We start from the raw sequence: 24,836 nt of genomic DNA, 5'->3' as shown, positions 1-24,836 counted from the left end.
CACTCTACGTGCAAACCAGATGAGCATAGCCAAACCCATTTGTGCTAAGCAGTGCATCATGTAAACAGCCCCCCACCAAAAAAAAACAAGTTGTGAAATAGTTGAAATGAAGAATTAAATCTATGACATGCACAGTAGAAAATGGTAGCCCACATGAGATATGTCTACATAGGTCTGGATTTCAGCTCTCATTCCAATGAACTTTCAGAAAACAGGATGGGTGCCTTAACCATCTTTGCCACACAAATAGCTTTGCAGCAAAGATATGAAATAATTCCTCACACAACCAAATGCAATTGAATGTACACTGATATCAAGGCATAAACTTTTATTTGTACATTTATATTTAATATATTTGGATGTAGTGCAGTTAGTGATCATACAACCTTTTACGATTATTGCTTGCCAATATGCAGCTCTGTCTTACCTTTCTATGTTTCTTGGTCATTCATCAGTTATCTGACCAGTACTCAGGGACATGCAGTGTTAAAGCCAGTCTACATCATTTACCTTAAAAATTGTGTGTGGATATTAACCAGAAATACTATGATACACAGTTGCCATCAAGTGAAGGGCAGGTTGGATGGCACAATCAAGCACAGACTGCTCTTTTGCAGGGAAGAGCGAAGATGAATTCCTGTTATGCCACATACAAGGGTACACTGTTCTTTTTTTGGGGACGGAGACCAAGCTGAGCTACTGTTATAACAAAAACAATGATATGTTGTTCTTGTTACTCTGCTTGTTTTGCATCCTGCCTGTTTGATCTTGTGAGGGGTGTGAGGTCAGAAACTGCAATATGTCTCACTACTTTCTAATTTCTCTCTGTAATGATTTCCCATTACAAATGTATGGTGTAAACTGAGGGCATGTAGTGATCATCAGGACTTTGAAGAGGTATGAGTGTGTGAATCTATGATGCCCGAGACCTACTACTTCCTAATGGACTCATATAAGTCAAATAACTCTCTGCTGTCAGATTTTATATTAATTTCTGTACAAATCTCCCATCTTGCTTACTGTACCAAGTAATGAAATACAAGGACTCGCCATAACATTATTATACAATACAGTACATGTCCATGGCTTACCTTGTAAATGTAGCAATTGCCACAGTGTTAGTTCAGGGCTAACTGTGATGCAAGCAGCACACTGCCAATACATGAAGAGGTAAAGGCTCTGTCTCTGAGCTGAGCCAGCAGAGATCACAGAGTTCCTGTAGTGTGTCCCTGTCGACCCTGTAGCACTCTACAAGGTCCATGTTGTGTATGTTGTGATAAGTTAAATGTGGCCTGAAAACTCTTCTCCATCTCAGCCTAGGCCTCTTGGCAGCAGCAGCTGCATTGCATGCAGCCTGTAGCACATAAAAATGGATTAAAGCAGCAGCAGCTCCTAACATTCTGTCTGTGTAGACTTTCTGTGTCTGTACTCCACAACTTTTGAAATCTGCATGAAAAAACAGTATGGAGTCTACATGGATGCTTTATAAATTGTTGAATGGCTCCACCAGATTGGTTGATTAGCATGCAGTTCATCTGCTTATGCTGTAATTAGCATCTCTGAAACACAGGCTAAGACAGATGCAATCCATTAATAATATACTCCATTATAAAAAGGCAAATGCGTAGCTAGCGAAACTGATGGTGAGGACACTTGCTACATGTTTGTAGAACTTCGCAGAAGCATACTTCTTCACAAGATATCTTTACGGAGGACTATTGAACTCCAGCAGCTATGCTCCCATTTTGTTACCTACATAATGCATATGCTGGAATATATTATGAATAATGTGAAGCAAAGGCTTTTACATTTATCTGTATGTATTAGTTAGAAGTGTACTGATGGCATTGCGGCCTTGTTTGTCAAGCCATTTCAGAGGTACACGACTGACAATACATGAAATAGAATCCTGTGTGATAAATATGTACAAATGATTCAGGGAAAGGTCCTTTGAAAGAACTTTTAGCATTTCAAAGATGTTTTATTTGCAAAATGGTTCAGTGCCTGTTCTTTTGTGGGAAGGGGGGCAAATTCAAGTTACTGTTATGTCACAAACTAGAATGGACTGTTCTTTTGGGGGGGAGCACAGTTGTGTTACTGCTATGGCACATACAAGGATATGTTCTCGTGTTACTCTCCTTGTTTTGCATCCAGCCTGTTGTTAGTATTTGACATCTGTAGACTGCTTCATGTTTTTTTCAGTGGGTACTACTGACTGGCTACATTTATCATTTTATCTGAAAACAGTTACTTTGTAGTTATGTGATACTTATGTGTATTATCATTCAGCTATCTTTTAGGGCACAAACAATGTCAGTGAGGAGGAGACCCCTGTTTAGCAATGTGAAAAACATCATTATTGATGGAGTCCAACAACATGGATCATTTCTGCTGGGAAGGGATCATCCCATTATGGCACACAGGCTACAGTTATGGCAGCAGATTGTTGAGAACATCATTTCTGTGGGCAGCCACAACCAAACCTATTAACAGGTGTACCACAGGGCCACTGACATGATTACCACTGCACAGAAGTGAGTATCTTCAGTTGCCCAAGACCAAAGGTTACCCATACAGATCCGCCGCTTACCCCCAATGAAGAGTTCCTGGCAAACGTCCTCCATCATGAGGGCTCACGGCTGAGTGGAACACAGTATGTTCTTGACATGGGAGCCACTCCTTCTGAGTTCCAAGAGGAATTTCCAGGTAGACTTTGTTATATGACCAGTTGAATACTGTTGTATAGTTAAACAATTGACATAAATGTTACTTCTGTGTCACATGTCCTTTATTGGGGGGGGGGGTTGAAGATTACTACAATTATAACCTTAGTTTGGAGTTGTCAGCCACCTTGTTGAAAGCAGAGTCAATGCAGATATAGAGGAGTACATGTATTACCCCATCTTACTGTTAAATGTGATGATGTTACCCTTACCTCTTGCTTAATTTCTTTAAGAACCATCAGGAATCCACCAAGATATGCCTCTTGCAGATTGTAAGCCAAATAAACGTATGTCAGTACTGCAGATCAATTTAAAGAAATATCATAATGTGTTACTTTAGGCCTGTTGTGTTTATTGCTATACTGTCTGTAATAGTGGCAATACTGTTAGTTGTTTAGCATATATTGCAAAATAGTGCAGATATTAATGTATTCCCATGTTTCTTCCTTTTTATCACAAGTGATCATGACAGTGCTAGTGTGGGCCCTGTGCCACCGGATGTCAGTGTCTCAGCAGACACTGATGATGATGGTGGCCAAACTGAAGAACAGTCGGGGTTCAGAGATTGAATCTGACACAGAGGTTGACATCCAGCCACCCCTTCATTTTCCCCAGACAGAGCTAGTAGGCCTATGCCTACTCAGTCCACTGAACCCACAAACATTGATCAGGGAAATGTGGCTACTGTGGCTTCATTGCCTGTTGACTCTGGCCATAGCCAAAGTGTGGGTGAGGTGCCATGCAGGAGGGCCGATAGGGGTACTTGGAGTGGCCCTACTTTCCCTCCTCCACCTGGTGCAGGTGTGTCTTCCTGTGTCACTCAATATATGTTTAGGGCCATCATTGAGGCACAGACATGTTCAGAAAGATGCTTCGGACCTGCTCAGTGTTGTAGATGTGGCACAGGCTGACATGCGTGACTGTCTCCAATATGTTGCCAGTGCAATGGCCTGGATAAATGACACATTAGAAAGAGTAGTGTCTGTGATAGAATGTCTGCTGGGAGGGGAACAGTGTCCTTGTGGGCATGGGTCAGCCACAACATCTGCTGATAGCCAAAGTGGCCGTTCCTGATCACACTTCCATAGTGGCAGTACTTCCACTACTCCATTGGTGAGTGTGCTGTCCACATCCAAGCAATGGGGTCGTGGTTCTGGGCATTCCTGTGAGGGGAGCACATCCAGCAGCATCAGTCACATTCAGGTAGCAGCACTGCATCTGACCTTGGCACAGAGGTGCCAGTGCAACTCCTTGTAGAGCCAGTTTGCATGGTCGGAGGTGACAATGATGAACTTCCAGCTTCTACCACGCATGGCTCACATCTGTCTGACATATCAAGACATAGAGCTAGCACTGAGCTTGGCTGTGTTCATGCAGACTCTCATGCACCACTTTCACATGGAGGACCCTTACAGACACAAACGCAACAGTTACATGGTTCAGCCTGTCTGCTTCCTTTTCTTACTCACACACACACTCAGCAACCTTTTGTGTCAGCCTATGCATCCTTCCCCCCCACAACACTCTGTGCAAGTGATGATAACTGTGCCATATCCCTGTCTTCTCCCTATTGGATTCAGGGATACAAAAGCTTTGTGTCTGATGCACAGGGTGCATACCTACATTAGTGCTTAGTATATCTGAATTTGTGTTGTTCAACTGTAAATGCACCTGTGACTTATATTTGCATTGCCAAGTTATACAGTGGATAGCATCATCATTTCACTACTTTATAGTGTATTCTCTTGTAAGGGTTGTAAAGTCAGAAACTGCAATGTGTATCATTACTTTCTAACTTCTGTCTTTAATGATTTTCCAGGACAAATGTATGATGCACATTTATTTATTTATTTATTTTATTTATTTGCAGTTGTTTAACCAGGATAGTCCATTGGGCCTAATGAACCCGTTTTCAATGGCAAAGTTATGCCATCATATTCAGATGTTAGGATTGTATGACAGCACTGTAGTCAAATCTCATCAGAAGAGTAATACAGTATAATGGTGTATTTTGCATGTACCTCACCAGACACATGAAGCAGCTGGACAGACCACACTGCTTTCTCACCAAGATAACACAGGGCCTACAAACTCTAACATGATGTATTTTTATAGATTAAAAGACATGTCACTGTAATCTGTCTGGTATCAGATGAGATGATGTCTGCTTGACATCCAGACCAGTGTCTGATCATCCCCTGGTAGGATGTCTGCATTTGCAATAATCTGATAAAGCCTAAGATATCACCATTGTCTGTTGAGCATATGGTATAACAGTGTGCCACATGCTAGTGTACAATGTGCTCTGTAATGTCATGTAACTGCTCACACACAGTTGACCACAGTGAGAATAGAACCCCTACCTATCTCAGGTACACAGACTACAGAACACACTACTTTATGAAAGTGCCAAAGCATAAGTCTGACTTTTTTATGGCTGCAGGTCCATTTATAGTGGATGACATTAGCAAGCCATGTGGTAGACAAGAGGTTGTGAGAGCTCCATTAAATGCATGTGTAGGCTTGTGCAAGTATGAAAATACTGGCAAGCCATGTTATTGAAGAAGTAACTGTAGGATAAAACATCTACTCTGCTGACTAGAGACACACACACACACACACAAAGCTGACTGCAATGAGAACAGAACCTGTACCCATCTAAGTGCACAGACTACATAATATAATACCTTATGCAAACACCATGGTACAAGTGTGACTTTTACATGGCTGCAGGTCAACTTATAGTGGATGACATCAGCAGGACATGTGGGAGACAAGAAGTTGTGAGGGCTGCATGGAATGGATATGGAGGCTTGTGCAAGTATCAACTTGCTGTCATTTTATGGGATTGGGGCAATAACTGCAGGATACACATTTGCTCTTCTGACTAGACACACACACACACACACACACACACACACACACACACACACACACATAAAACCCCTACCTAAGTACACAGACTACAGAATTCAGTACTTCATGCAAGCACCACAGCACAAGTATGATTTATACAAGACTGCAGGTGAATTTATAGTAGATGACTTCAGCAGACCATGCAGGGGACAACAGGTTGGGAGGCCTCATAGGCACATAGATTCATAGGTTCATATGATGCCAGTAGCCTAACAGCACTAAAGTATGTTGAAGCCTAGCTGTGTAAAAACACAAATACCCTTATTGAGCATAGTTGGATGTTTTAGTTTAGCAGAGTGAAGTTGTGAGCACCACCAACTGGCCCTGTCCATGAAGGAGCACACAGCATTATATATTACACTTTGTAGTGTACGTGATATATGTGTGGAACAAAATATTGAGACCCCAGGGCTGTACTACTTGATGGGGGGGGCACCACATGGATGCAATGTAAATATACGATGTATAGTTAGATTGTGTCCTTAGTTTGCAATGTTTCCACATGTAGTTTTACATAACACAAAGGAAATGAACAATAAACACCAATAAGAAAGCATCATATATACACTTCCATAGCAGAGTGAGCAGCAGATTTGCAAGATGGTTAACAAAGAGTATACAGATAGGTAAGCAGTATGTAAACATGAGCCACATTGCTAAGGTCTTATCAGCAGAATGCAACAGTGGCAAGCAATTGCATGTACAGGCAGTTGTGTGCGTTTTTTCGCAAAGGTTGAAGATATGCCAGTCCAGAGAGCAAGAACAGATTTACAGGACTATATTACACAGTATACCTGCATTCATGCATTTGATCATAAATGTGATGTTGTATTTGAACCCAGGACCATGTGCATGGAAGTCCTACACTTACAACAAAAAAATACGAACACTGAAAACTAGTAAAAAAAAAAAAAAGAAAAAAAGTAGTCCATAAAACTGGTAGCACTGTTTATTCCAAATTTTGTTATGACACACTAAGCACATTCACCCAGCCAGTCCGTGGGTTTCATCAGAGTAAAAAACGTTAAAAATCATTTTCTATTTTATACAGTTCAAACCTATCTCTATCCAATCACGTATCTACTTTAATTAAATTGTAATTATAATTTTAATCATCAATTAATACATTTCTTGATTACATTTGTTAAAATAACAGCTTAACGCCTCAAGATTGGTGAATAAAAAATTAAAATTCAAATTCAAATACGCTAGTCCTAATTCTTAAATACAACCTATGTTAAAATCCATAACAAAATTGTATAATTAATGTTTAATAAATATGTCCATCTAAAATATGTACATGTAAATATAAAAATAAAAATAAAAAGACTACTTGTACTAAGAATAATATGTATGTATGCCCAATTGTGGTTTTGATTCTATGTTTTGAGTCCTAAATATGCAAATAAATAATGAATAAAATAAATACTATATATACTCAATTTATGTACTTTTTGTTGTGTATATACTCTTTTTATTTCTATTTTGATTTTAATGAATTTAATCTACTTAAGTTTCTTCATATAATAATTTTCAAACTTATTAAATACAGTATGATTTGTATTTTAAAACACTCTAAATGGAAATATGCTCATTAATGCCAGGTACATTACTGGCATTAAGTCTGAGTTGCCATAAACATTCCTTCATTTCCAGTAAGTTGTTCACATCTCCTTCCTTGTTAATATTGTCCGGGATCCTATCAATTACAAAAAATATAATCCTTTTGAAATCCAGGCATCTTGTACTATGTAGGTATAGGGAACTTGTTGCCCTGTTTTTTTTAATGTCTCTATTGTGTTCCATTATATGCTCTCTTAACTTCCTTATAGTTTTACCTACATAGTAAGCAGGGCATGATAAACATGTTGCTAAGTATACCACCATTTTGGTGTTGCAATTGACATGTCCTGGGCATCTAATGGATTTGTTAAAGTTTTGTATCATGACATAGGGGCCATCATTAATGAATTCACAGGTTCTACATAACCCACATTTTCTCATTTTTGAATTCCTATATTGTAGGTTACTCTCAAAATATTCCTTTAGGTTTTTCCCCCTACTAAATACAGTGCTAGGGCTGTTACCTAAAATATTCATAATATCCAATTTATTGTTGAATACTTTTTCCCACGTTTCTTTTACTGTATTAATTATTGTACTTGTATTAACACTGAATGGTAATATTAATGCCTCTGTTTTATTCATATTGTTTGTTTTTTTCACTTGTGTTTGTTGTCTTTCCAAACCTCAAAATAGGTTTAAAGTTATGTTTCCTTTTAACCTCCACTTCGTTTTTCATTTCAGTTAATAATTGCCGTGGGTAGCCTCTATCCAAGAACATGTCTATGAGTTTGTCTATCTCATTTTTAAAAACCACATCGTTGCTTATAATCCTGGATAGTCTGACCATTTGTCCCTTCACTAAGTTCCTTTTTTGGAAGTACGGATGACAGCTGTTAAAGTGCAAAAAGGAATTAGAGTAAGTCTTTTTCCTATATATATTTGACTCTATATTTTCTTCCCTCCTCTGAAGCTGAATATCCAGATATTCACAGCTGTCGCTATGAATATTGTACGTGAATCTTAAAAAGGAAGTGGTATTCTCCAAGAAAGTCACAAATTCTAAAACCTCTTCTTCCTTTCCCTTCCAAAAAATTATTATATCATCTAAAAACCTGAGGTATAGTGTTATTTTAGGCCAGAAACTACTGGTGAATATCTCTTATGTCTCCCATTCGCTAAAACTAAGTTTGCGTATATAGGTGCACATTTTGCTTCCATGGCCACACCTGAGCATTGCCTAAAAAATTCACCTTCCAATTGGAAATAATTATTTGTTAATACCATTTCCATCATTTCTACTAACAGTCTACGCTTGACCGTGTGCAAATCACTGTATCTCTCTAAACTTGCCTCAAACATTTTTAGGCCAAGATCATGTGGTATTACTAAAAATAAATTAATTATATCAATTGTAACCATTATGGTGTCTTTATTGATATATGGTAAATGTTCCTTCACTACTTCCAAGCAATGCCAGGAGTCCTTTAAAATGTGAGGTAATTTCTTCACAACTTTTTTACAGTTCATATCTATATAATGTGCCATGGCTTCCAGTTTAGAACCTTTTGCTGATACTATTGGTCTAAAGGGGGGGGTTGTTTATATTTTTGTGGATTTTAGGTATACCAAAAATCAAAGGTGTGATTGAATGCTCCACTAGTAAATAGTTATATTCTTCTTTATTTATCACACCTTCCATTAGGTATTCATACAATTGCCAGTCAACTTTAGTGTGTGCTCTAATCATTTCATATCTTGAAACTTTTTCATATATATCATTATCACTTAACATGTCTGACATTTTGTTCAAATAATCCACTTTAGTCATCACCACTACACCACCCCCTTTATCAGGTTTCATAATTCTATAATTATCAAATGCTGTAATTTCTTTTAAGCAAAACCTTTCTGCTGTTGTCAAATTATCCTTAAATTCACACCGTTCCTTTAATACTCTCCTAATCTGCATATCACACAGTATTTCACAAATATAAATAATTGAGTTTTGAGGTGGGATAAAAGTACTTGTTCTCTTTAATGTAAAGTTTCTATTGTCCGTCTCGATGTTTTTGTTGACATTGTTTGAAAAGAACATTTTTAAATTTAATAATCTTGTGTACAATCTTAAATTAATCATCACTTTCCCAATGTCAAGTTTAAAATTGGGGACATAACTAAATCCTTTTTTGAACAGTGATACATAATTATGACAAAGATTTTTATCTGTATAATTGCATACTGTAAATCCACTTTCCTTTATTGTAACACAGCTAAATTCTTGGTGAACATCACTACTGTCCATCACATGTAAAAATTCAATATTTTCACTATTCCTAGAAAAAATAATAAATCATTATACATGGTGTTGTCAAACAATACATCCATCTCATTTTCTACAATCTCATTTTGTGTTATATCAATATCTAACAACATATTTACTTCTTTCTCAATGGTTCCAATTACTGTGTTCAGTGGTGTATCAACCTGTTTATTCAGTAATGTGAATTTGTTCTGTACCTTCTGTCCCTCTTTTGGTACTGCTGTTGATATTGACCCTGATAACAGTCCCTTATACGCTCTGACCTCCTTATTACTGGTTCCTCTAAAAAAACTTTGTCCATGTTTTATTTTCTCTACCAATGTGACCCCTTGTTTGATTTTGGTTCTCTGTTTGCTTTGTCATATCGTCACCATCAACAATATGATCATCCGTACCTATATTGTCGTGTGTCATTGCTCTGTTATGTTTATATTCCCTAAAATGTGCATAGACCCTTCTATTTGCATAGTCTTGACTGTCCCTATGTAGTTTACTGTTTTTTATATCTAAACCCTTATTAACAAATCTGTCCATGTCAATTATAATGTTGTCAAAACGATGTTTGTTATATTCAAACAATAAATCATTTTGTATACTGTTATCTAAAATCATTAAAGTTTCATTCAACTTAGCAAGTTTTAAGTTGGTATTCTTGATAATTAATTTCATCAATTCCATACCTGCATTATCAAAAATATTCAAAAGTTCATTAAACAACTCACTGTTGTGTTCGAACCCAAAGGGTAATTTGAACACACGTAGTCCTTTAGGCACCTGTTTTAACTCCAAAGACCTCTCAAGATAAACATTGTCCATTTGGAGTGTCTTGTACTTCTTTAAAGTCTTTTCAAAGTCCTGCAGTTGTTTGTTCAAGCATCCCATGTCTCGATTGCTGTTGTTGGTCGGAATAACAAATTTAGGAGCTGAAAGTAAATCCTTTATGTCAGGAATCCTATGACCACTCCTGCCATTAGGTTTCATGCCGTCTCTAGCGTTCATGCTGGAATTCGGAAGCGGAACGTCCTGCCCTTTGTTTCCTGTCCTTGAACGTAATGTTTGACTTCCAATCAACCCCCCCGAACCATCACTAGCCGACGGAACACTCTGGGATGTACCAGGTGTGGAGTGTATTGTGAACAATTGTTCTTCAGTTTCTGTCAAAGAAACATTGCCATTATCTGCATTATTATTCATGTTATTAGTCACATTGTGAACCATAATACCAGTTCCTTGTTCCTGCAAGGTAGCAATGAGGCGTTGCGTGATCAACAATTGCTGTTGTAATAGTTACTCCATTCTTTTCAATTCTTTTTATATTCCAAACGAAACCGTATACCAGAGTAATGGATAACCTTTATAAACGAACTACTGACAAAAAAATATGAACACTGAAAACTAGTAAAAAAGAAAAAAAGTAGTCCGTAAAACTGGTAGCACTGTTTATTCCAAATTTTGTTATGACACACTAAGCGCTTTCACCCAGCCAGTCCGTGGGTTTCATCAGAGTAAAAAACGTTAAAAATCATTTTCTATTTTATACAGTTCAAACCTATCTCTATCCAATCACGTATCTACTTTAATTAAATTGTAATTATAATTTTAATCATCAATTAATACATTTCTTGATTACATTTGTTAAAATAACAGCTTAACGCCTCAAGATTGATGAATAAAAAATTAAAATTAAAATTGAAATATGCTAGTCCTAATTCTTAAATACAACCTATGTTAAAATCCATAACAAAATTGTATAATTAATGTTTAATAAATATGTCCATCTAAAATATGTATATGTAAATATAAAAATAAAAAGGCTACTTGTACTAAGAATAATATGTATGTATGCCCAATCGTGGTTTTGATTCTATGTTTTGAGTCCTAAATATGCAAATAAATAATGAATAAAATAAATACTGTATATATTCAATTTATGTACTTTTTGTTGTGTATATACTCTTTTTATTTCTATTTTGATTTTAATTAATTTAATCTACTTAAGTTTCTTCATATAATAATTTTCAAACTTATTAAATTTTTATTATTTATTTATTTATTTATTTATTTGCAGTTGGTTTACCAGGATAGTCCATTGGGCCAAAGAACCCATTTTCAATGGAGTCCTGGGGAGGAAAGCTCCAGAACTAAGTATGTTACAAAAAGTGATTCATACTAGTTATACAAAACTATAACAAATTACAAATTATATAATAATCCAAAATATTTTGACACCAGAAAACAATTTCAAGTAAATACAGAAGAAATAACTATGAAAGAACAATAGATAAAATTAATAGATTATAGATAGTAAAGAATATTGCATGAAAAAAATTTTGAGTTTGTATCATATTCTGAAATACTGAATGAAATTTCTGAGAAATAACAGAAATTTGTGAAGGAAGCACTTAGGAGGTGAGGCCTAGTGCAGTTTTCCCAATAATATGAAATGATAATGTATATTAGTTATGGGTAAATAATCAGGAAGAATGCACGAGGAATCAAGGCAAAGAAGGAAGATGGCAATTGCAAGTAAATTAGCTATGTGGGGTGGGAGCAAGAGCATTCCCACTTGGGTACTAGGTGGGAATGAAGAGATCTTTTAAAAATAAAGTGGTTGGGGGTGGTGCGGATGGATGATGGTAGAGAGTTCCAAAGGCAGACAAGGACAAAAGATAGAAGATTTTTCCCTGGGGGATGAGTGGATTTATAGATTTCTAATAGATTTTGATTGTTGGACCTCAATATTCTATCAGGAAGGTGCATTTTAAAAGCTGATGAAAGGGAGGGACAGAGAGAGGAGTTGAAAATGAGTTTGTGAGCAAGAGTTAGTTGAGTGTATGTGAGATAGTTGGGAAGCTCTAGCCATTTTAGTATATGGAGAGAGGAACAGTGGTGTGAGGAGGACTTGTGGTTGGTAGCGAACTTGGCGATTTTGTTATAGCAAATTATAGCAAATACAGTATGATTTGTATTTTAGAACACTCGAAATGGAAATATGCTCATTAATGCCAGGTACATTACTGGCATTAACTCTGAGTTGCCATAAACATTCCTTCGTTTCCAGTAAGTTGTTCACATCTCCTTCCTTGTTAATATTGTCCGGGATCCTATCAATTACAAAAAATATAAACCTTTTGAAATCCAGGCATCTTGTACTATGTAGGTATAGGGAACTTGTTGCCCTCTTTTTTTTAATGTCTCTATTGTGTTCCATTATACACTCTCTTAACTTCCTTATAGTTTTACCTACATAGTAAGCAGGGCATGATAAACATGTTGCTAAGTATACCACCATCTTGGTGTTGCAATTGACATGTCCTGGGCATCTAATGGATCTGTTAAAGTTTTGTATCATGACATAGGGGCCATCATTAATGAATTTACAGGTTCTACATAACCCACATTTTCTCATTTTTGAATTCCTATATTGTAGGTTACTCTCAAAATATTCCTTTAGGTTTTTCCCCCTACTAAATACAATGCTAGGGCTGTTACCTAAAATATTCATAATATCCAATTTATTGTTGAATACTTTTTCCCATGTTTCTTTTACTGTATTAATTATTGTACTTGTATTAACACTGAATGGTAATATTAATGCCTCTGTTTTATTCATATTGTTTGTTTTTTTTCATTTGTGCTTGTTGTCTTTCCAAACCTCAAAATAGGTTTAAAGTTATGTTTCCTTTTAACCTCCACTTCGTTTTTCATTTCAGTTAATAATTGCTGTGGGTAGCCTCTATCCAAGAACATGTCTATGAGCTTGTCTATCTCATTTTTAAAAACCACATTGTTGCTTATAATCCTGGATAGTCTGACCATTTGTCCCTTCACTAAGTTCCTTTTTAGGAAGTACGGATGACAGCTGTTAAAGTGCAAAAAGGAATTAGAGTAAGTCTTTTTCCTATATATATTTGATTATATATTTTCTTCCCTCCTCTGAAGCTGAATATCCAGATATTCACAGCTGTCGCTATGAATATTGTACGTGAATCTTAAAAAGGAAGTGGTATTCTCCAAGAAAATTACAAATTCTAAAACCTCCTCTTCCTTTCCCTTCCAAAAAATTATTATATCATCTAAAACCCTGAGGTATAGTGTTATTTTAGGCCAGAAACTACTGGTGAATATCTCTTGTGTCTCCCAATTCACTAAAACTAAGTTTGCATATATAGGTGCACATTTTGCTCCCATTGCCACACCTGAGCATTGCATAAAAAATTCACCTTCCAATTGGAAATAATTATTTGTTAATACCATTTCCATCATTCCTACTAACAGTCTTCGCTTGACCGTATGCAAATCACTGTATGTCTCTAAACTTGCCTCAAACATTTTTAGGCCAAGATCATGTGGTATCACTAAAAATAAATTAATTATATCAGTTGTAACCATGATGGTGTCTTTATTGATATATGGTAAATGTTCCTTCACTACTTCCAAGCAATGCCAGGAGTCCTTTAAAATGTGAGGTAATTTCTTCACAACTTTTTTACAGTTCACATCTATATAATGTGCCATGGCTTCCAGTTTAGAACCTTTTGCTGATACTATTGGTCTAAAGGGGGGGGGGGGTTGTTTATACTTTTGTGGATTTTAGGTATACCAAAAATCAAAGGTGTGATTGGATGCTCCACTAGTAAATAGTTATATTCTTCTTTATTTATCACACCTTCCATTAGGTATTCATACAATTGCCAGTCAACTTTAGTGTGTGCTCTAATCATTTCATATCTTGAAACTTTTTCATATATATCATTATCACTTAACATGTCCGACATTTTGTTCAAATAATCCACTTTAGTCATCACCACTACACCACCCCCTTTATCAGGTTTCATAATTCTATAATTATCAGATGCTGTAATTTCTTTTAAGCATGTATACAATGTATAGTTAGATTGTGTCCTTAGTTTGCAATGTTTCCACATGTAGTTTTACATAACACAAAGGAAATGAACAATAAACACCAATAAGAAAGCATCATATATACACTTCCATAGCAGAGTGAGCAGCAGATTTGCAAGATGGTTAACAAAGAGTACACGGATAGGTAAGCAGTGTGCAAACATGAGCCACATTGCTAAAGTCTGATCAGCAGAATGCAACAGTGGCAAGCAATTGCATGTATAGGCAGTTGTGTGTGTTTTTTCGCAAAGGTTGAAGATATGCTGGTCCAGAGAGGAAGAACAGATTTACAGGACTATATTACACAGTATACCTGCATTCATGCATTTGATCATAAATGTGATGTTGTATTTGAACCCAGGACCATGTGCATGGAAGTCCTACACTTACACCTGTTGCCACAAGGATGTTGAGGAAACAGTTATCTATGTTGCACTTTATTGCTATAAACTGCAGTTGTCACAGCAGTAAAGCAAATGTTGCACACTCTGTACTAAAACCCAGTACCATCTGTACTCCAGGCTGGGTTTTCACCATGGCCAAGGGCATTCATGGAATGTAGCCGGTTTCTATTTTTGGCTGTCTGCTTCCTAAGTGGTCCACTGTGCTTTGTGCAAGCCAGATAAACACAGCCAAACCTGAAATGTATTTGTTCCTCGCTTCCATTATTTGTACTATGCAGCTCATCATGCAAAAAGTATAAGTAAAATGAGAAGAATAAGAAAGAAACTTAGTAATGGACACATATAAGTAAAATAAGTCTCTGCTGTCACATGTTAAGGTACTTTCTGTACAAATCCAACACTATTTACTTGATTACTGAACCAAGTTAAGAAATACAAGGATATGCCATAATATTATTAAAGAATACATTCTATGTTCAGGACTTATTCCAGGCTAAACTTTCCTTGTCTCTACTCCCATGGTATTGAAGTATTCAGGAAAAAACATAATGGAGGCTAGATGGATGCTTTATAGCTTGTTGAATGGCTCTACCATACTGAAAATCACCTGCTTATTCTATAATTAGCACCTATGAAAAACATTTTCTGCTTAACTGAATATATTAACTCCATTGGTACTCATTAGTGTGTGATGCACACCTCTGCACAGCTGTGCACCCCTATGCTTAAATAAGGTAAACACAGGTAATCTTGCTATTACTTTCCATCATTCATGTGATATCGAGCAAACATGCAGCTCCAAAAGTGAAGGAAAGGTTGCAGACCCTGTACTAGAACCCAGAAACATCTATACTCTAGCCCTACACATACACATGCTGCCACGGGAATAGTTATATGACAAGCACCAAGAAACCTGAAATTCATTCCTCCATTTCCAATGGTTGCACTAAGCACTGCATCACACAAACGATGACAAAAATTAAAAAAAATACTTAATGTGGACAGAGATGACACATTTCAACAAGCAATAAAAAGGATAAAACAGAACTTGTGAATTGTGCACTGCTTACCTTCACTTTCACAATTTACAGACCTACATGTACACCTCTGTAAGTGTAACCTGACACATACCACCGATGTCATCATTCACTGTTGCAATCCATTAAAAATTAACTATATGAAGTGAACATCCCTAGACTGTTACAATTGTTTTGGAAATTCAGCAATTCTAATGAGTTTTGACCTCATTTGCATCTTCACCATGCTGACAGCCTTGAATTTACATGGTTTGTAACCGTGTATGCAGGAAAAGTGAAAAGGAGCTCAATGTTGTACACAGAAGGGAGGCTATTACTTTGCTATATATCTGCACAGAGGAAAACATGTTTTGATATAATTTGACTGTATTCCATTAGATACATACTGCACATGCTTACATGACAGTATGGATAGTCTGTTTCATGGGGTTTATACTTTTAGCTGTCTACATTAGTTTTGAGTATATTCTTCATTTGGGGTTGGGGAGCAAAGCTGCACTTATGTCATGGCACTTAAAAAGGAATGTTGCTATTGTTGCTATACTTTTGTATCATCCATTCTGTCTAATAATGTCATAATTTGTCTGCTGTTACATGTTAAGGTAATTTCTGTTCAAATCTAATCACTTTTACTTGTTCCTGTTACCACGTAGACTCCTTTCCATGACTGTATTCGAAAAGTTTTCAAATACAAAGGCAACACGAGCATGGAGTCTACATGGTTGCTTTACAGTTTGTTGACTCACTCCACAGTGTTGGCTTGCTTCATTAGCATACAACTCAGCCACTTATGCTGTAATTTGCATACAACAGAAATTGCCATATTTGCATGAGTGCGCCACCACTACACAGAGTTTACTGAATCTAAAAATATTCGCAGCCATGTGCACATTGCACTGTGATGTGCACACAATCAAAAATGACCGTGTAGTCTTTACTGAATCCCCCCCCCCCATTATCTTCTAGTTTGTTTCTGTGAAACATGCAAAGAGAAGGGTTATTATTGCTGATTAGTGAATATGCTATATAAGCTACCATGGAATGGCTGCTCTGTAGGATGCATCTTGTGTAATTACTAATGGTATCTGATTGTGTATCCTACCATACCTCTCAAACTCTTAAACAAGAACAAAGCATAAAATAATGTAGGGGCAAAAGTCCAAAAATGGGTACCAATTTTATATATTGCACTTATAAACTTAGAAAGTTGATAGAATAACAGGCTTTGTGTTAGCATGTATTTTCTGAAGGATAGAAATAAAGTCTGAAACTCAAATGTCTGACATTATTTAGTGATGCTAATTCTCAGTAATTTCCCAGAAAACCATACATTTTATGAGGAACTGATCGAAAATATGAGGCAAAAATCTGAGCAATCTGTGTAAATCTGGATATTTGAGAGGTATGTTTTCCACAGTAGTGGTTCTGGACACATTTTGACTAAGTTTCTTCTTTTGTGTGGATAGAAGTGTTTTATTATAGAGTCAAAAGTCATGGAGGTGTACAATATGCCTGGTACCAATATCCTGTCACTGATAAACATTTAGCTTCTATTGTTTGCCAGTATTTGGGCTACTTTATTAGTCCCTTCTTGTTGTGGGGATTGGCTTTTATGCAGTTGCTTTAATATGTCATAGCAAAATACATTTTTTAGTATAGGTACTTGTGATAATGTGAGGCATTGCCAGCTATGCCAGGAGAAGCCAGGCAGTGGATGTGTAACATATGCCAGCATAGCTAACTGGAATTTTTTAAAGAATTATATGTCATTTGTATATCAAACTGATTTGTACAGATGCTTTTGTTGAAAAATGCATTTGTGAAGCTGCTTGTGTTAAAAGATATGCCAACAGTGGGTCCTGACTGTATTGTCACTGATTAAATGTATATGTTATAACAGAGGATACTGGAAGAGAAGAGGTTAAGCTCAGCCCCTGCTAACTTTTAGAAAAATATCCTGAAATTAAATTACCTCCATTAGGCCATAAAGATTGTAGTTCTGTTTGCAGCCAGAGACTAAATGTCTGTGCCAGAGAATGGTTCATTAGCTCATGTAGGAAGAGTGGAAGTGTTTTATGGTTTTATACTTTCCAGATTTTTTGGCTTTTCCCGGTTAGGGGTTGCCACAGCAGAACTCTGGTCTGCTAATGATTGGCAGTAGATTTTATATGGTGTTGAGTTGCCAGCCCAACACCCAACCTTCAGCGAAGGCACGCCCATTCACGCATGTCTTTCAGAGGCCACTTGACCATGGGGAGGGCATGCAGACTCCACACAGAAGGTACTCCAGATGAGAATCTAACAGGAGAACTTCTTGCTGTGAGGCAACAATGCTGCAGTTGTAGACAAAAAAACTTTCCAGATGTTATAACACATCTCAGCAAAGCTCTATCTGTGTGTATGGTAACACATATGTGCTGAATTCTGGTTCAGTTTCTAGTAATGGGGGTAGCATAGGAACCAGAAGTCATATGACCAGATGTATGTAATGTCATTCTGTAATCCAGGACAAAAATGATGTTCAATACTAGATGAGACTGAAGTCTCATAGCACTCTGTTTTTGGAACCTGACAAAGAAGAACCACTCACTTACTTAATTTTGTCTTGCTCTAGTATGTGAGCCAGGGAATAGTAATTCTTAAGATCAGTCAGGAAATTATAGTGAGATTAGTTAAGTACTGTTTTTCTGTATCTCTGTGCATCTATTCATCTGTGTTATTTCCTGTAATTAAAACTCTGGTGTTTATTGTAAATATATATTCTATAGTTTCATGTTATTTTTATTATTTACTGTTAAAATATTTAAACTTTTCATTGTGGCTGGTCCTTTGGGAAATATTTTAACCTTCCAGCATACTCATATCTATTTGGTGAATCTATGACCACTGTTAAAAGCCTTACTACATTGGTCAAGCACTATTATTTATATTAATATTAATTTAATTCAGTATAATTGGATACCCTTGTAAGAGCCTTAGAGTAGCTGGCTTTGGAGTGTCTGGTGGCAATGTAACTACCTTATAGTCTGGGGGCATAGCTAGTAAATCCATGCCAGCCTTTCCTAGGTGTGTGTGTGTGTGTGTGTGTGTGTGTGTGTGTGTGTGTGTGTGTGTGTGTGTGTGTGTGTGTGTGTGTGTGAGAGAAAATCAAATCTCAAAGAGTGTGAGTGTTAGCTGCTTGGAGCAGGGACACAAAGCACTGGCTTCACAGAGGGAGTGGTGGAGGACTTGACTTGGACACTTGGCTGAGGACTCAAATCTATAGCTGTGCCAGTGGGGAGTCTTACTGAGGATCTGGAGAGAGAGGAAAAAACAGACCCCAGACTGTGTTCTCTGTGTGCTCTTAAGGGAAACTGGGCTTGCTGCAGAGAGTTGCATCTGGAAATACTAGGTGCATCCATTTTTGTTCAAGTGAACGTCCCTCTCCAGTGCCAGTGGTGAGGATTCAGGCTCCTTGATTACTGGTACATAGTGGGAACGTCATAGTACTTACAACTTATTATAAGGTTGCATATACGGATGGGACATTGTGATGTAAAGTATGTTTGCTATGTGCATTTATTTCTCCACTGTCAAATTTTCAAAAAAAAAAAAAAAGATACAGAGAAGCTTTCCACACAAACCTTTGTGTTTCTATACATACATAGTTCATAGGAAATTAGACAGCTGAATATACTTATTGTTGAAGCGCTAAAAGGTATGACAACTTCACTTTCCTCTGTTCAGCACTGCAGCACCACAAGCAATACTTTATAACAAGGCACTGCCAAAGAACAGCTTGTCAGGGTACACTAGAACCTCTGTTTGTTTGCGCATTTATGGAGTCTAAATGGCTTTCCTAGATGTCTTAACAGAGCTCTCATTTGTGCCATATATTTGCATTTGTTTTAATAATATATATTAATAAGATGATCGAATTACAGGAGTAACTACAGAGATGCTTTCTCAAAGGTGTGTTACTGAAGACTGGTATTTGCTCACTGATCGTGTCACTATCTCTTTATCATTGACTTTCTTAAAGAATTCCTAACATATTTCCTATGTAGGTATACAGGTGACATAACAGCATCCTTAGTTTAAAGAAGATATATATGTATATATATATAGATGTAGGACTATTGAACGAAAGTTCAATAGTCCGAATCCACAATCACCGAACACACTTTAACGAAAGTGTTTTCACCAAAAAAATGCTTTCGTTAAAGTGCGTTAAAAAAAAAAAACAATAAATCTACTTTTATGCAGCGGACAAGCCCCCCTACACCCCCATGTGAGGGGCTGTGCCCCCCACAACCCCTACTTTAATATTCTCACTCCAAGATCGCACTACAGTGAGGAAAAGGGAATATTCCCTTATCCACACCGTAGTATGATCTCTGCAACAGTCATTCCCCCACGACTCCCTCTAGCTGCAGGCATACTTCCGCGAAAGTGCTTTTTCAGGTAAAAAGCAGTTTTGCAGAAGTATGCCCGGCTGTATGTGCTTCGGTGAAAGTCCCAAATCTGGGGTATTTGTTTTAAGATGGTCACTGATCTTGCTGCTTCCATTCAGATTATCACCATCCATATCTTAAGAATGGGATGCTTATTCGAGTGGATCATCAAGTACTTCTAGTACTTCAAGGAGTTCTAGTGGAACATCAAGTACTTCTAGTACTTCAAGGAGTTCTAGTGGAGCATCAAGTACTTCTAGTACTTCAAGGAGTTCTAGTGGAACATCAAGTACTTCTAGTACTTCAAGTAGTTCTAGTGGAACTTACCTGATCTGAGACTGAAATGGGTCCAATGGGATCAGTGCTTTACCCCAGTTAACAAATTCAAAATAAAATAAATACCTTGCAAAAATTCAGGCAAGGCTCAGAATCATGCACTTTAACTGATTACTTCAGAAAAGGATCACAGCTTACTCAGGGTAAAATAAATACATCTGATTATGTGATATACTTGCATGTCTGATCACTGAACAAGGTAGAATTTTGCACAATCTCAAAAGTAAAATACTTCAGCATGCATTCGCATTTTATTTCCAAGATTTTTTGTGAAGCTTTCACTCATTAGACTAACCATTTATCTCAAAGCAGGTTGAGTTTTGTCTGACTCACAAAACAGAATATCTGCTTCTGTTGTCTCTTGCAGCAACTCAGTTGCCATGTGTCTATTGTCTGGTGCAAGTAAAGGGAAAATTAAGGCAACTGTGATCTAAGGTAATAACACATTAGTATATGTGCTTGAGACAATCCTATCAACTATAATGGAGTGTTTCTGTACTCAAGAATGAACAGCCTACTGCCCCACACCATTCACAGACTTTTGCAGAATACATTTCACTTCCTGTAACATTTTCTGACAACCTTTAGTAAGGATATCGAGGACTCAGTGTAATGTATATCCATTGCTTCTCAAAGTTGTGAAATTCATGACTCATGCACTGTTTTCTTCATGTATCCATGCTTCAAAATAGATGTTAGGACAATAATCACAGTCTGATATGCATTATTAAACAAATATGCTACCTCGGTCAATTTCAGTTACTTATGGAAGTTTAATTATATTTTAATCTGTTTTTAACTAAGGTAAGAAAAGAATGTCACAAAGTATGAGTTACGCTTTTTGGTTTTGATGCTTGAATTTATCTCAGACTTCACAGTTTTGTACTAATGCCTTGGTGTCTGCTGAGGGGTCTACTTCTAATAATTGAAAGCTCACTTACAGAAAGACAGCTTTACCAAGATGACAACACTAAACCATTACTTTACTGAATGATCACACTACCTAATTTTTTCACAGGGTAAAGTATTCACTGAGTTTGCCCTTTTCCCCACTGTAGTGCAATCCCGAATTTAGTATATTTAGTTAGGGATGTGTGGGTTTGACATACTGCCATATGTTTCTTCATTCCATGTTAGCCCAGTGCATACTTACCCTGTGAAAAAATGTAGTAGTGTGATCATTCAGTAAAGTAACAGTTCAGTGTTGTTGTCTCAGTAAAGCCTTCGGGTAAGTGGGCTTTCAGTTATTAGAAATAGATCCCCACAGACATACTGGACCAATATATGTTACTGTAATCACTTTTCTTGCACCTGTTTATCGCTAGATGTGATTCGCATATTTTAGAAAACTTTCATATTTATGTAGGAATGGTGTCTATATCACCCTTTAAGTAGCATCTATGACTAAACAAAAGTTCATCACAGTACTGAAAGTATGGCAAGTTAACAGAATGTGAGTTGAAATGCTGATTTGATGAACCTGACATAATGACATCATTTTGCAAATGAAGTTTTAGGTTATACCTGGTATCAACCTTAAACTATTGTAACTTTTCTGCTGACAATGGCAATGTTGGCGGGTCTTTCATAAGGAAATCTTCTTTGCATTCATGAAGATTGTTCTAAGTGCATTAGTTTACTAGACTTTTATTAAAGTTGTAAGCCTTATTTTCTGCAAAGACAGCAATATTCTATAGGAACATGCAAGTTTTTCTGTCTGTAATGACTTTAAAACATGTTTTGCTGTGGCTTATTTTCTTGGGTGGCAAAAGCCAGGGCACTGTTTGGCTAAACTTATATAGGCCCTAGTCTAGGGCCAATAGTCTTGTATCTACCTATGAACCTTATTGTCTAACTTCACTACAGTTCTCTTGCTATAGGTGTAGTCATGACTTTTTTCACAATGAAGGACTGCAACAAGTATTGTCAGTATTCTGGATTTATAATCTTTTAATCTTGAAAAAGCACTGCATTGAGACATGACTGACTGGCATCTCCTTCTGCCAAAGGTGGAAAGTCCAACAATGCTCTCCAGTGCTACCTGGAGGATGTCCCATTTACGAACCACACCTGATCAATGTGGATTACCATGGGAAATACTCCCTCCAGTCAAACTAACAGCTTTCTAGCTACCAATTTGATTTGACATCAGAAATAAACAAAGAAACGAGGTAAAAATGTGTTGAATTCTTAGCCTCACTTTTCCCATTGAAATCTGCCTCTGACATACATGAAGCAGCTGTTTTTCCGGAATACTATTATAAGATGTGACCAAATGTCCAACCAGCTCCAATCCAGCCATATTATAAAATGAACTGGAAAACCATCTAGTCCTTTTGTTCTACCCCTGTCCTTGTGCCTAATTAGGTACCATCAGTTCTCCTATCTCCACTTCTCTGTTTCGTTCTCTTAAATCTGCCTCCTCCCATCCACTGTTTGAATCTTGCCCTAAATTATCCTTCCTGTCATACAACTCACTATAAAAAGGCCTAAATATCTCCTTATCTCATAAATCGTATTATGTGTATTACCCTACCCACCCTTTGTCACACATGCTTATGTATTTGGCTGTACATCCTTCTTTCCCCACCAAAGTCTCCCCATTGTTATTATTTGGGCCATAGTACACATGCAGAACAAAGTCTTTTTTTACAAAGCACATGTAATGGCAACTCACCTGCCTTCTTAATGTTGCAACAAAGAGACTTCTACCTTTATCCATCCCCAAACTTCTGACTCCTCTCCTCCATCCTCCCTTCACACAGTCATAATACAAATGCCCTGTACCTTTTCTTCTGTAACTTCCTCCTTTCTTTTTTCCTTCAATTTTAACTCCTGCAGAAACATATCCAACCTCTCCCTATATATTTTACCCAGAATCCACTTGCTCTTAAAAGTGAATTTATGCCAGCCCTGTGGCATACAGATATAAAACCCTGATCATGGCCCAGATGACCCAAGTTCACATACTAGTTTAGGCATTTCCTAGAATATGCAGAGATAAATGGGCATATCCATTTTTGGGGAAAGGAAGGTGCCTTATTGATGTTCTGTATTGGATAGAAGCTTACCTGAAGAAGCGAAGACAGTGAAGTAAAGATGTGGACCCTGTCCACCTAAGCCAGGGACAGTAGTCTTGCTACTGCATGTGAAGGAGAGCACATGGATGGAGCTGAAGAGCATAGGCAATTCTTAAGATGATGCAGGTGCTTCTAGCCCACCAGGGTGATTAAGGCCATCAGTAAACTTATAGCTGTTAATATGCTAGCAAGGGCACAACCAAAACTTAGTGTGGCTTGAATGATACTTCCTTTATTGGCTTTAACCCATGTGCGGTACTGGGTACAACCCTCACATAGGGTAATTAATGAGATGAAACTGATGGGGGCATGCAATGGTCAGCAGGTAAAAAGATAAAGACAAAAAAAATAAAATAAAATAAAAAAAAAACTAGTGAATGTATTCCTTCACATTCCATGTTGCAAAAAGCACAGACATGATCTTCCTCTTTCTACACCTTACAGTAGCACTGGTCACACCACTGTCTTGTACACCTTACTTTTCAGCTTCTTTGGCATTCTTCTGTCATAGACTACACATGACACTCTGTGCCAGTTGGCTGCAGCCCCTCTGGTTCTAGCTTTGACCTCTTCATTCAGACTTCCCTTCTCCTCAACCACCCCTCCCAGATACTTGACGCTGTTTACCTGTTCCACTATCTTCCCTTCTACCTCTATTCTCAGCTTCTTTTGATTTCTCCAATTTCCTACCATTACCACCATCTTATCTGTGCTTATTTTTATCCCATGTACGTTCATTTAAGACATATCCTATATGCTGCACAAATATATGCAAACAATATTCATTCATTGTGTCATTTAAAGTAACAAAACAACATATAACTTTGAATACTGACTTTCCCTCCTTAATTGTACAAAAGTCATTGGACACCTTTCATTGCTCATAATCTGAGGCAGAGATTACAAACATTCCCTGATTTGAAATGTCTGACTTCAGAACAACAAGTTAACTGCCTTCTTAGATGCTCCACTAAGTGTGAACATACCCCCCTATGTTATAATCACAGAGGAACTCTCCCTGTTCTTGCCCCAACAAAATGTAATATAGTACCCCCAAAGGATTATAACACTCATGACATGCCCAAGTTGTTTCCTTCAAATATACGAGTTGACACA

The sequence above is a fragment of the Protopterus annectens genome, chromosome 2.part1, assembly GCF_019279795.1.
Source record: "Protopterus annectens isolate FY-2018-M chromosome 2.part1, PAN1.0, whole genome shotgun sequence".
NCBI classification, from domain to species: Eukaryota; Metazoa; Chordata; order Ceratodontiformes; family Protopteridae; genus Protopterus; species Protopterus annectens.
The sequence above is the reverse complement of the archived record's forward strand: the minus strand, read 5'-3'. Positions refer to the sequence as shown.